Here is a 12527-nt window from a genome sequence, read left to right as displayed (position 1 = left end):
CACAGTCTAAAATTAGAGGTCTGTTTAGTGACAGAATTTTATAGAATGTCTGCATATCGGGTGCTTTGCCACAGAATTGATTTAAAATAGAAAATATGTAAGAAAAGCTATTTATGTCAAAAGGTTTACATGACACACTGTTAAATTGAACATAAATAGGAGTTTGGTAGTGCTCTTACTGCTAGTCTTATTTGAAATCCAGTACAAATTTTGTTTTGGGTTCTTTTTATGTCTTGGTATTTGTCATGACATAACAAGAGTTTGATGACTTTCCTGTCTAAGATATGCCATAACCTATGCATTTTTATTTCAGGGCCAGGAGACTGGCAGCCTTTCAGCTAATACCCAACAGTTCTTACCCATTTATAGAAAAGAAGTAGCATTCCTAACTTGCCCACGGTGGCTATATGAACCATGCTTTTAAACTTTTTTTCCTTCTAAAAACAACAGGGAATGTGCTAAAACCAGAAAGATTAATGAGGGAAGAAGATAAACAGTTAAGACATAAAATGAGTTGAGAGGTCAAGCTAGAAAAATAGGAAAACTTATGGATTTAATTCATATTCATCCAAGCAGAGGAGCTTTGGCATGAAAGGAGCCAGTGAGGAGGCTCAGCCTTCCTACCACACCAACCATAGCTGCATCCTGCTGCTTTGGAGTTTGGGTTGATAGATGCTCATTGTTTTTGGCACAGCACCCTTACTTTTGCACTTTTCATGATTCTGATGGAAAAATTCTTTTTTTGATGGGGAGCTCAGATGATTTCTCTTTGCCCTTATATACCTCTCTCATCTGAAGTTGTGGTTCTAGGAAAAATGCAAAAATTGTGTACGTTTCCTTGCCGTGTATTTTGAATACAACATAAATATTTTCTATTCTGTATATTTTCAACAGCTGCTGCAGAACCAAGCTGCAAACAAGTCTACATAGGTCATAGAAGGAAAGAGTCAGCCCTTCAACTGATCAGAATTTATCTATGTGTTAAACTATTCAGAGTTACTAGGGTTTCAAAGAGAATGAGGGTGATAATATTTCTCTGCATTGGACTACAAGGTCGTGATTTCTTAACAAATCTGTTCCTGGTATTCCGTACTTGTTTTAGCTGGTAGCCTTCTTTCTCTTTTCTGCTGGAGGGGTACATCTCTAGAGGGTTGCTTTAGACGGCTTAACTTGCTTCATTTCACAATGACCTTTGAAAACAAAAGAAATTAAAACTAGACTGGTTAACTTAATTATTTTTGTCATCATTATTAGATCCTAAATAAATTAAACATGCCACAGATTTTATTTCAAGGCGTACACCACAGAAAGAATAAGTCACTTTTGATTATGGAACAATTTGCTATTGTTTCTACTTAGTAACTTAAGTAGGGAGGGAGAAAGCAGGAGAGAATGGGCACTTTAGAAGGGAGCCCAAGTAGATTCTGTGAATGAGGCTCAAAATAAGTATTTAAGGATATTATTTCAGAAAAAAAAATTGTATTTTCCACTTGCAGTTTTGTGTTTGTGTTTTGATGTTTTAAAAAGGTCAAACTGATCAAATCATTAAAACAAGTGAAATAATATTTTTACGTAGGACCCAATATCATTAATCCTTACCAGATACTCTTTTGTATTAAAAACTGATTTCTTTTGTGTATTCATCTCACATGACCAGTGACACTCCATAATGAAAATGCATTTTATTTCATTTTGAACATGGTGAAGGTGGTAAACTATTTTTATAAGGTATTGCAAGCATGACTATCTATATGTAGACCTGAGAACATTCTCAGGAGGGCAACTTGAAAAAAGTGATATTATTAAGAGACTAGTAGTATTGACTGGTATGCTAATATTCCAGAATTGCTCATCCTTCCGTTTTCCTTTTTATGTTTTAATGATTTGGAAGGATTTTCTACTTTTTAACTTTTCTTTGAAATATATAAAATTCAAACAAACAATTTAGAATTTTATAGTAAGTGAAAGTTGTTAGCATCTAATTTTAGTTATATGATGTGGTGTGGCCCAATTTGTAAGTTTCCATAAAATGAAAGTGTATGATAACATATCATTAAGTTGTAAATTCTTCTTTCTCCTCTTTTCCATTCCCTTCCTCCTCTTCTTCCTCTTTATATTTTTGCTTCTCTGTTCCTGTTCCCCTTCATCTCCTCCCTTTCTTCCTTTTCCCCATGAGTACACAGGGTGTCATATATACACAAGATGCAGACACCTGTCAGCCTTCCCTGACAGGTTCATTCAAGGATAGAACAATGGAAGTTGACGTAATCCCCTTTACACTAACAGTTCTGATAGAGAATACACAAAATTGTTCCTTTTGGCAGGACTCTACAGACAGTTTCAAAAGTTTTAATAGAAATCTCCAGAATGGATAAGCAGTCTCATACACTATTTTTCACTCTATCCAGCTACCTATAATGTGAAATTTGTATATGTGTGGCAGCCATAGTCTTAGAAAAATTCAAATGACTTCTGATTTTTCAGATTTGCCTTATTTCTTTAGCCACAAAGCATACAATTAACTTGTTTATCAAGTTATCAATCCTCTGAACTTTTGGGTTAGAAAAATGGACATCATATTAAATACAGGATATAATGGTTTTGTTTTGTTTTGGTTTGGTTACCTGTTTGGTGAATAATAAAAGATTCATACAGTATATACTAGAAGAGAAAGTTCATGCTAATCCTTAGATGCTTCCTCCCTAGCCCTCTAACTGTCCCAAGTCAGGAGTATGTGGCTACTCTGTGTTCAGCTTTCAGACACATGAGAAGCGGAGCATCTGGGGAAACTCAGGAGGTGAGCACTTTCACGCTGACTCAGAGACCAGCCGTATGACTCCAGTCTGGCGCTGTCACGCCTGGTTATGGAAAGGCAAGAACAATGCCTCCCTTGAGAAGGGGAAAAAAGTCTAGGGCAGTCACAATTTTGATGTAAAATTTAAATCATCCCTCCACATCCTGTGGATTTAGAGCTGTCAGAAAGGCAAAACCATACTTAACTGGAAAAAGCCTTTTATTTCCTTAAAAAATATACCCTCTGTACCTATAAATAACAGCTTCTAGAATCACACATCTTAATACTAGATTATTCCAAATAATTTATAAATAATCAGAACAAAAGGACTTTGACATTCTTAACCTGTATAGTTGGCTTCAGGTTAAACATTTTTTCTGTTGTGATTAATGACAAATATATAACAATACATGAATTAAATAAATCACAATGAATTACTATTTATGAACTTGTATTGTTTTCTGACTCATATATTTGATAATTTTACCTACAACTTAAAAGAAATTTATCTTTATCATTCAAAGGTCTTAATCATTCCTTTGATGTTTTCTTCAAGATGACTTGATTGAAATTAGTGTAACTGATGATTACCGAGATTGTTTCATCAAATGTTTAGTAACCCAAATGTAAGTGTTTCTTTTTTGAGGTAAGGAAATAAAATTATAACAATTATTAATGATTTTTAAAAGGCTAATTTAAGCTGTCTCTAGGTAAAAAGTACTTACTTCCAGATTCTTTTAAGTCATAGAAAACACTTCAACTTTTTTCAGAATTATCTATAATTCTATTAAAATATTTACTAGCTCTTTGCTAAGAAAAGAACTTGGTATCTAGGAATTTCTAAAGTTTCAGTAAGTTTCTTTCCATCCTGTTAGATTTGTCATAATGAACTCTCTTTTCTAAGAATTAGAAAATTGCCAACTGTTTACAGTGATTATAATTAATACTTTTTTGTTTTCTATTAGATCTTCTGTTGTTTTGGGTAGGTTCTGTTGCTAATAGGTAGGGATTAATTTGAATAAAATGAAATAAAATCTAATGATAAATGTTATCTGGCAGATATATTACTTTAGATGAATTTTGACTTCATCAAAGTGCTATTATTTAACTCATAATAATGCAATTTAAAAATTTAGATCATTGAGGTGCCTGAGATATAACACCTACAAGGCAAGTGTGAGGTCGTGAGTTCAATCCCCAGTATACCCCCCCCCCCCAGTTAGATTATTTTCCGGACCAATACATGAATTTCTTCAACCAATTTCTTCAACCAATACATGAATAAAATTACAATTATGAATGTGACAGAGAAGGCAGAAAAATAAGCAAATTTGAAATGTGAGCCATTTGGGAATAGAATTTGCTGCCATAAACTGTTTTTTGAAATGCTGTTCACTTTGTTGAAAAAAAGAAAAAGTGAGCATCTCAAATTAACTTTATTTCTTGATTTAATCATTTCTTAAATATACTATGCTCTAGTAATACAGGAGAACTCATATCATTCAGACACAACAGAAATTATGTTCTTTTTCTGAAAAAAATCCATTTTTAATTTTTTTTAACTTCATTTCCTGGGAGAACCCCGTAAATCCGCGTTCTTGTTTTGAGTCATTTCCTGGGAGAACCACGTCCGCAGTATTCCTGTACTCCCCGCTATCTCTGATGTTGGTGGGATGGAAGAGGCTGGGAAGAGCTACTTGTTAAGAGCAGTGATATTAGTAAATAGAAGAGAAAAGCATGGTAAAGAAGTTAATGTGGGTACTGTTCTTTTCTGAAAGTACAGTGTAATGACCCCAAGGGAAGGGATAGGTCTAAATGAACGTAGTAAACATAAGGAACAGCTTTGGTAAAGATAACTTTAAAAACGTCTACATTTTAAATTAACAGTTTTAAATACAGTGTGAACTTTTCTAATATGTCATGCAAATATATTATAAAATAAAATATTTTGTAACAATACAAATGTATTTATAACTATCTAGCTAAAAAAATTGATACTGTTTTAGATTCGTGTGTTATGATAAATTCTGTAGCTCACTACACTGTGAAATATATAGTAAGAATTACAAGGAAATCACATCTTACTATACTCTGTTGTCTGTTTTTTATATTTCCATGAAATCTTTGTTTCTACTTCCATTTATACTTCAGCCAGGACCTGATGAACTTGTTTATGTCTCTAAATAACAATACAATGAATGAGGTCTTTGTACATGAGAAGCAAAGTGTGGAAAATTTTGTAGATTGGTATATTTTGTATCAGAAATTAATGGTAGTTAGCAAAAAAAGAATAAAAATATGAGAATTTGAAAGACTACATGTTTACCACAAATACATTTTCTATTTAAAAGATTTCTGAATGTTATATGACTAACTTGGTTGTGAAATTTGTATGGAATGCTCACAAAGTAAAAATACATTTAACTCTTACTAAAGAAATGGTGTTCAAAACATACAAGACAGAAAAGGAGAATATGAACTATAAAATATGAACACTAAAAACCCATAGATGGTGACATTTTTGTTGACAAAATGATATGCCGTTTGTTTACAAAATGATATGCCGTTTGTTGAATTATAACATTTCCATTCAAGATCAATCACTATGTGTTTAATTCCTCACATGGGATAGGTAAATACATAGGAATTTAGTGTGGCGGTCAAGTGCTGGTGTTGATTAGTTTTATTTTTACAATTGCAAAATTGCAAAATGAGCCACACAAGTAAATACACATTTCTTGAACAAATCATCTTGCTTCTAGAACGATAAGGAATACACATTTTAGAAAAGTAGTATGATCTTTGAATATTTTGATAATCAACTTTCACTGTAACAATGACAATCGATTTATAAACAGAACAGGTTTATTTTAGTTCAGTGTTTTGGAAGTTGTGTCTGTGATTGCTCGGCTCCTTTGTTTTTATGCCTGTAACAAGGCAACATGTCATAGTAGGAGTACATGGCAGCACAAACCTGCTTACCTCACAGAGAACCAAACGGGTTAGAAGAGAAAGGGTATGGGGTCCCACTATCCCCTAGGAGCACACCTCCAATAAACTAAACATGTCTCATCAGACCTCACCTCGGAAAGGTTCTGCCATTTCTCAGCAGAACTTCACAGGGAACCACGCCTCTACCCCAAGTACGTGAGAGGTATATGTAAGAGTTAAACTATTGCGTGTACACCGTATAAACATTTTCCGTATCTTGCATTTAGCATTTCTTTAAAAAGATGTATCTTTAAAAATTTTTAAATGTAGTCTGTGTTTAAATTTAGCATGGAAGAATGAACATGAAAAACCAGTGTTTGGGAAATAAATTAATGGGAATCATAAGTTAAATAAATGTAACGGCATATAGTCTTAAAGGTTCATACCCAGAATATTCGGTTTGTAAAATTGTTATGAGGAAAACTGATGCATCTCATATATCCTGAGTTTCTTGTGACTCCTCTTTACTCAGTCATCTCTGTTCACTGATCTCGTTAATGTGCATAGACTAAAAAAATGAGGTCTCCCCTGTTGTTTCTTACTTTTTTTTTTCCCTTGGAGAAATAATTCTGTTTTTGAACTGCTGTCTGATACAGTACCACGACCAGCTAATGAGACAAAAGACATTTAACCACTTTATGATTTTGATAACACAGAATAATGATAATACTGACAATGAATATTGTGGAAGAATTCAATGAGTTTTACAATTATTGGTTGACTCTTTGTGTTCAAAACACTGAGTTAGTTATATAGAATTCTTTAATTTTCTGATTACTGTTTCCTTTTTAAAAATCTGCTATCAACAAAGATTTATCCCTCCCCCCCCCAAATGTTAATTGATATATGTCTTACTAGCAGGGTTGTTCTATTATACAGTCATTTAATGTTTTATTTTTTAATTCATCTCACTCACTTGCTTCTCTGCTTCCAACCCTCAACTTTGTATCAGTTCCTAATCCCTGATGATTTTTGTTTCTAAAATACTATTTGATTATGTTACTGTGTGCTTACTAGACTTTCCCCAGCTCTCCTGTGCCCTCAGTATAAATTTCAGCTTTTTGGTTCGACCATGCTAATTTGATAGTTCAGCTGATTTACTGTGCTTATCTACTCTAATGCCTTTCATCTTTACCTGCATTTAGTCCTCCTAAAATCTGCTGGTTTAACCACACCATCCTATTCACTATCTTGAATATTCTGAACGTTTTTTAATTTGCTAAATTTACTTCTTCAGATTGGAAGCTTTTCTCCTGCATGTTTGTTGAATTCTTTTCCTTCCTTCATCACCCTGCTGAATGATACTCTCCAGAAAGTATTCTCAGATGATTTTAGTGAAATAATCTCTCCATTATTCATCTCTCTTCTACGAATACTTAAAAATTTTATTTTATATTACAGTATTCTTTCCTTTATTGCTAGTTTTGTTGCTGTATACCTGATACATGGTGTTTTTCACTAATTTTTTTAACTAATGAGTTAATGCATTGAATAGTGAATGGAAGAGTCGGTATATAACTTCTTTAATAGCCTTAATATTCATCATGTCCAAGTTACCTATTTTTTTTTCATTGCACAAAAGTAAGTTTTCTGCGCACAAAATACATTCATTCAATTCCTTCATTTATTCAGAGAAAAATGCCTTGAATGCCATCTATATCTAAGAAATTGTAATGTCATATAATTTCATGTATCTGATTCAACATAAAGGAATACAAATATTTGCGGAAAAAAGTGCAGAACACTTTGGAAAGTCCTTTATCATATGGTCCTATTGTTAGTATTAGCCTTTGTGACACACAGTAAAGCAGTGAAAAACAGATTTTTACTTATTAAAAATCTCATTCAAGTGCAAGACAAGTCATTCTATTTTTCTCTTTTGTGTGTTTGTGTATGTTAAAGTGTCAGATACTGTTTATACTAATAGAAAAAAATTGAATAATGGTCAGGTTATGATGCATAATTGTTTAATATAAGCTATTGAAAAAAGTTGGTTATTTACTGAGTTTGGACAAAGTCACTTCTGATATGATAGTAAGAAAGAATTCTGTGTAGAAAATTTTATAAGTTCAGTTTGCCCTTTCTTGATTTTTTTTTACAATTTTTACGCATGACTATGCGTTTCAAAACAATTAATTTTATCATCCCAAAAGAATAAAGAGTCAAAGACACTGCCCTCTAAGACTTTTTTTCCTAAATTATAAGAACAAAAGTTGAAGATGAAGCAATTAAAGCAAGAAAAATTTTAAATGTATAAAGGAGTGCAGCCCCTGTATGGGCTGTTCTATCTTATATTCATTTCATACACAGAATTCCTTTGACTTTGTGCAGGCTTTCATTTTCCAGAATAATTTCATCAAGTAACATATGTTAAGCAGACAGAGATCTTTAAAATTAAAGTGCTAAGCAGGTGATTCCTTAATAAGTATGTCTATTAATGATAAATGGGTAGATTTTTAAGTAAAGTCACTAAACTGTTATAGTCCTACACATTTTAGGCAGAATTACAAGTTTTTTCACAAGTCCTTTAAAAACACAATTAAAGAGGACTTCAAAATTTCTTTACTTTAAAATGATTAAAAACAACAATATTACTTTCATTTAACTGGATTTCCTTTTCTCTGACATTATCAAGATATTCTGGATGCATACTTGTCCTCTAAGAATAGATCTTTCTTTTAGAGCTGAGGAATAATCAGAAATTTGTTGGTTTGAGGCAGTTGGTACTCATTTAACATTTATTGAGTGACTTCTTTTCAGGTTTCTAAATACTAGACAAGTAGGTCTGAACAAAAATAAGTCTTCTTCCTTGGATCTTACAGTAGAAGAGACAGAATAAAGGGCTAAGTGTAAAATATGTCAAGTGATGATAAGGGCTATGAATAAAACCAAGTATAAGGAGACATTGCAGGGGAGGAAGCTGTTTTAAAAGTAATCAAAGAGTCCCTTACTGAGAAAACGATGTTTGAGCAGAACTTCGAATGAAGTGCAAAAACAAGGCAAGTGCTTATCTCGGAGAGGAGGATTTCAGATCAAGGAAATACCAACTGTGAAAGAAATGTGTTCAAATTCATGATACATTAGTTCTCAATTGCTGCTGTAATAAATTACCACCAACTTAATGGCATAAGCAATATGAATAAATTCTAGAGGTGAAACGTTATAAAATAAAGGTATAGGAAGGGCTGTGTACCTTCTACAAGCCACAGGTGGGAATCTCTGCCTTTCCTAGTTTATAGAAGCAATCTACTATATTCCTTGGTTCCTAGCCTCATAACTTACCTTCAAAGTCAGTAGCAAAGTATCTTTGATTTCAATCTTTGATTGCCTCTTCCTGTTGTAAGAGTCTGTGACAATTTATAATAAGAATATCCAGAGTAATTTACTCAGTTCAAGTTCCTTAATCCTATCTTCAGAGTCCTTTTCAGGGCATGGAAACCTATTCACAGACTCAGGATTAGGGGAGGAATATTTTGAATATGGGGGCATTGTTCTGACTATCTCTAATGGTTTGTACCCTCAATGCTCATTAGAATCACTAGGGAATTATAAACAATCCTGATATGCATTTTGTACTCCAGAACCAACATAATCAAAATTTCTGGGAATTGAGACCCAGGCACCAATATTTTCTAACCACCTCAGATATATCCGATGTCGAACCAATACTGAGAAGCACTAGTTTAGTTTTCTGTCCAGTGTCATATCTTCTACATGCCCGAATTAAACAGGAGATTCTATTTGCACAGTGAGTCTGATACTCTTGAGGAGCCTTTGGCCATTAGCAAAAGACCCCAGGAGTTCTAAGATTATAATCATGTACTAATCACAGTAATATGAATGTACAGAATGCTATAGGAAGAAGTAAAGAAAGAGCGATTTCTTTAAAAAGCAAGTTGTACCTTATAAGGGAGTATATTGCTTATTTATTCCATTCATGTAACTCAACAACCCTAGCACTGTTACAGACTAAAAATGGATTTGATCCATGTTTCTCAATCTGCTTCTTTTCCTAAGTGAGCCTGAACCCTAAATTTATAATGACTTTCTAAAAGTATCTCTGCATCTTTGCTTTTATTGTTACTTCCTACATGAAATTCCCTATTTATTTAAAGATTTCCATTTATCCTTCTTTCCCTTAAGATCTAGCTAATCAGCCATCCTCAGACATTTTCCGCCATTGTTTGGCCTGCATTAAAGTGTTGGTCTGTAATGTAACTTGTCTCTTAGTCTGAACTCTATTTCACTATTATTTAAATCGCCTCAATTTATAAGCTTTTTAAGCCATGATTTTAATGTTTTTATTTTTGTGTGTGTGAGATAAGTATCCTTAACATGACAGGAAAACAATGAATAGTGAATTGTGGTTTTGAAACTTCTCTCATGTCCCCAAATTAGCTATCAGTTCTTTTAAAAAGTTTTCTTGGGCATACATTTAAAACAGCATTATAAAGCAGTGATATAGCATCATGATTTTGTAAGACAGTGTTCCATTAGGTTAAATTTGCCTACATATCAGTTTCTTTGAATTCTGAGTTTTGTCTGTTTACTACAAAAATGACAAAAAAAGGTCTTTAAATTAATACTTGAGTATATACCAGCTCAGATCCTCAAATTGTTTGAAGGTACTAAAGCTAAATGTTGCAACAGAAGCTACAGAAATTGGAATCCTGCTTTTCCCAGTGGAACAATGGTAGGATTTGGTGGGGTAGGAGGCCGAGGGGGACTTTTTCCACTTTCCAAGATGAAACTTTTTGGTAGATAAAGAAAAGTTTATGAATCTCCTGTTATTAAGGGTTTTAACATGATTGTAAAAGTTCTAATACTCATAATAAATATGCATACTAAAACGCTACAACAGATAAATCTTTATATAATTTGTTAGATTATTTTACTTTTAAAAAATTAATAGTCTATTATTTAATATATCCAGGGTATTAGGGCTTTGGAAATGAAATTGAAATAAACATAAAAAATGCACTGTTTTGGATCAGTCATCTTCTAAATCCATAATTCTTTCATGTTTTGTGTTTTAGACCTGTTTGGATCTACAGAGCATTATTTACAGAGAATTGTTCCTTAATTTAGATATTGATATAATCTGAAGTTTTAAGTAGAGTATCATCTGTTTTTTTATCTGTCTTACGTATACTTCTGAGCATTCAAGTTTTTACAAACTTTACTAATAACACTCAGAAATAAAAAAACAGTGAGGGGGGTCATACTTATGAAAGTCTGTATTAATTTAGAAAAACCAGTTTCTCTACCTTTTGCTTGATAACTCGGAGTCTGGTGTTGTAAAGTTTTCAGATACCGAGAAACTGATTACACAGTACAGACCACAGAATGCCAATGTATTAATTCCAGCAAGAATGATAATGCCCACACAAACCACAAATACTAAGTTTTGTTATAACAAAGGCATAATCTCCTTATAGTTAAGTTACAGATGAAACCAACATATAATTAAAACTCTTCATTAATTTACTGTGATAAATCTCTTTACAGATACGCTAAATATTCTAAGTATATTTTGTTCATCCGTTCTTTATATGGGGATGGAAATGTGATCAGAAAAGTGGGGGTTAAATTTCTCTAGTGATTAGAAGTTATTACTTTTAATAATATATGTATTTGGTTGTAGGAACAGCATTGCCAATGAAACTAAAACTATTCTAAGTCCTGTGCCTTACTTACTTCTCCGTATTTTAGGGTATATGCTGAATACACCTTGATAATGGATGGAGAGTATTTAAAAATACTCAACGCGTGATGGCCAACTCTGTCTCTCCTTTAGGCAGTATATCATGGTAGCTGGCAAAATTTCCTCCTTTTTTCCCTGTTCTTAGCTAATCAACACCTCTACTGTTAGCAATTCTTTTTAAACACTTGGTGTAATACATTTGATTAGTTTACAGTTAAGTATAGCTAACCAGGGAGCCTTCTCTAATGGGACACTTTGTATTACATGATGATTTTATAGTTAAACTATTAAAAGGAAGTCTGCTTTTGTTGGCGTTTGTGTGTTGAGGGTGAATGGGACATACTGTAGTTTTAAAACTTGACAAATAAGCAAGAGCTTTTATTTGCAATATTGAGCATCCACTCTATGTTAAGTACTCTGCTGATAATTTTACATATGCCTGAAGAGGTAGATAATATGTCTTTAAAGATGAGTAAATTGAGATATATTTAATCTCACATCTATTAATCTATTGTCTGATCCCATAGACCTTACGTTTTTCTTTCCTCCTTTCATTTCTCAAAGGTTATCTTCAATAGTTGAATACATTTTTCCATTTGAAAATTCTAATACTAATAATAGTTTTATTCAACAATGATTAGAAGTATTTCTTTTGCAAATACATTTTAAATTTAAAAATATGTGCAATATATGAAGTGGTGTGGCAGTTAGTGAATACTTTCTGGCTTGTCATTTTCCTGGTCCAGATTAAGAATGGATGATTCAGTAAACACTTTTTATTTTAACAAAAATAAAAGCTTTATCGATGTCAAATCAAGTAGTGAACTATAAGCTTTTACAAAAAGTTTTATTAAATATTTTAACTCAATTCTTATTTGATAGAAAACTTTTAATGAAAAGGAACTTTCCATTTAACTAAAAATAATTTCTATGTGTTTTTTTTAACTCTGATAACATTTGTGAATCAATCCTGAATATAAAGAAAGGGTTTAATTTTGTTCATTTACTTAAACCACTATTTAATGTAAGCCTTATATT

The 12527-nt window shown here is 32.6% G+C and overlaps 1 protein-coding gene across 18 annotated transcripts in view; it reads left to right on the top strand.

Annotated features, from left to right (window-relative positions):
• Positions 1–12527, top strand: part of Sox5 (SRY-box transcription factor 5) — a 921295-nt gene that overhangs the window by 579222 nt on the left and 329546 nt on the right. The window lies entirely within an intron of this gene.

This window comes from Cavia porcellus, unplaced genomic scaffold (assembly GCF_034190915.1).
Source record: "Cavia porcellus strain 051 isolate PalLab524CR breed Dunkin Hartley unplaced genomic scaffold, mCavPor4.1 scaffold_27, whole genome shotgun sequence".
NCBI lineage: Eukaryota > Metazoa > Chordata > Mammalia > Rodentia > Caviidae > Cavia > Cavia porcellus.
The sequence above is the reverse complement of the archived record's forward strand: the minus strand, read 5'-3'. Positions and strand labels throughout refer to the sequence as shown.